Genomic DNA, 2490 nt, shown 5'->3' with positions numbered 1-2490 from the left:
GCAATGCTAGCTGAGGCTGATGGGAGTTGTGGTCCAACAACATCTGGAGGCACACTGGTTGGGAGAGGCTGATCTAGACTGACTGGCAGCAGATCTCCAGGATTTCAGACAGGAATCTTTCCCAGCTCCACTTGGAAATGCTGGAGATTGAATCTGCGATGTTCTGCATGCAAATAAAATGCTCTGCCACTGAGCTACAGCCTCCCCCAAACTAAAATATGGCATGCTCCAAAATTTTGCATATCATCCTTGTGCAGAGGCCATGCTAATCTTCTCTGTATTGTTCCATTTTGAGTGAATGTGCTGCACTCTTTCCAGCTTTATAAAGTGTCTTTTGTTTCAATTGTACACCACCAATAGGCCAAATGTGATAGAATTCATAGGTGTGGCATGGGTTGTGATTATAACAGATTCATCTACAATATCCCAAACTTTTATTTTAGGACATTATTTTTCTCCTTTCTAACCCAAGGAAATAGATCTTGAAGGGGCTGAATTGTAATTGACATCATTTATGACATTTCCTCTGTCGTATTCATATCCTAATATTTTTGACTCACCTGCCATGCATCTGATGGATAGAATGGGTTATGCATCTAAATAAATATATTATTCAAATGGGAAAATGGGGTTCATAAAGGATATCTTTTTTGTTTTGTTTTGGAATTGCTTTAAACGAAATCATGGCATGATATTTACTGTATCTGACTTGAATTCTGAAATATATGATCTAGGAACATATTTCTTCTGTCAAGAGTGGATAAAGTATTTAATATTTGCACAGGAAATCATCTGCCAGATATGAGTTTGATCCAGCTGACCTGGGGTTACTGAGCTCAGGAGTCGAATATGCTTGATAGGCAGAACAATTTTGCCAGGGCGGAAGGTGGTGGGAAGGTGGTCTGTCTTGTTTTCCTCTATGTCTGCTCTAGGTTGGTGCAGCTGAGAAGCTCAAGGAATGGGCTTCTTGGGGATGTAGCCTCTGGTGGCCCACACTGATATTTCCCAAATGCCCCATTTGTGGGCTAACAGCTGGCTACCACCAGTGGGAGCTTTCTCCTCAATTGGGTGAATCTGGGGCCTCTGCCAAGGTTGATGCCCCAGACTAGTAGTGTTCCTCTCCACTGGTGGAAGTCTAAACTGCCCCTTCCGTCCATTAATATGGAAGATGCTATGTAACAGCACAATCCTATTCTTACCTACTCAGAAGTTAGTCTCAGTGAGTTCAATGGGACTTATTCCCAAGTAATACAATCCTAACCTTGTCTACTCAAAAATAAGTCCAATTGAATTCAATGGGGCTTACTCCAAAGTAAGTGGGACAAGGATTGCAGTTTTAGAATGTGTTTGATTGCATTCAAATAAAGAATGCATGGGCCTCTCTTGAGTGAATATTTTATACTTTTGCGCTTCTGAAAACTGCTTTGCAGTGATATCATCCTATATACTGGAAGCACAGCCTGGAAGGTTTTTATAATATAATCTTCTAATATTTCTCCTCTAACTGCATAAAAATATTCTCTAATTGTGAGAAGTCTCTCTCCCCCATTTGCTCTCTGAATAAAGCTATTCACATTTAGTTTTGCTTTCATAGGAAATTCTATTAAGGATGTGAGCCACTTTAAAAAATGCAGATGGTTTTCATGGTGATAACTTGAGAAAGAAAATATTCAGAATGTGAAATACCACATCCAAGGAGAAGGGGGATTGCTTAACCATTGTACAAGTAAAGGTAACACATTGATAGATTCGCCTTCACTCAGGCATGCCATATAACTTCAGGTGACATAAAAGTTAATCAGTATATTAGCATAATTCAACCACATTGGCATTTACAAATCCCACACAATCCAGGATTCTGATGTCCCTAATGATTTTATGTGACACAGAATAGTAAAAAGTTTCATGTTTCTTCATTTGCATTCATCAGTGTGTATTGCATAGATTTCAGTCTTGCAGTATATATACATATTCACAAAAAAGGAAATTTATAATAAAAATATAATTTCAATACAATACTCTAGTTATCTCAATATAATTACAATTACAGCTTTTTTCATTTATAGCATGGCAGTAATACAATATATACAGAAAAGCAAAGAGAATAAATAGCAGAAGTTACTGTTCCTTCATTTGCATTAGCATTCTATTTGTACAACATGAAATGCTCTGTTTTATAGATTCTTTGGGCTTTCATTGAATCTCTTTATCATAATTAGATTAAACATATTTAAACTGGCACAGTTGCTCATATATAGGCAGAGGATATGAAAGAAAAATATATGAAAGATGAAATAAAAATCTAGAAGGATTATATTGTTCTTCTGCTACTGCTTACATTTCATCTATATTTGACCTCTCTTTCCACGTAAATAGATGTCACTACAAGTCCTCTTTCCCAATTTGATGTAAAAGTGGGATTTCCACAGAACAACATTCTGTCCCTTCTGTTCCATGACTTGCACAATGCTAGGAATGTGAAACCGCAGG

At 37.5% G+C, this 2490-nt stretch overlaps 1 pseudogene; it reads right to left on the bottom strand.

Annotated features, from left to right (window-relative positions):
* Positions 1-212: 212 nt before the first annotated feature.
* LOC133389873 (U6 spliceosomal RNA) lies at positions 213-309 on the bottom strand (annotated as a pseudogene).
* Between the last annotated feature and the right edge of the window lie 2181 nt (positions 310-2490).

Source organism: Rhineura floridana, chromosome 7 (assembly GCF_030035675.1).
Source record: "Rhineura floridana isolate rRhiFlo1 chromosome 7, rRhiFlo1.hap2, whole genome shotgun sequence".
Lineage (NCBI taxonomy): Eukaryota > Metazoa > Chordata > Lepidosauria > Squamata > Rhineuridae > Rhineura > Rhineura floridana.
This window is presented reverse-complemented; position numbering and strand designations above follow the sequence as displayed.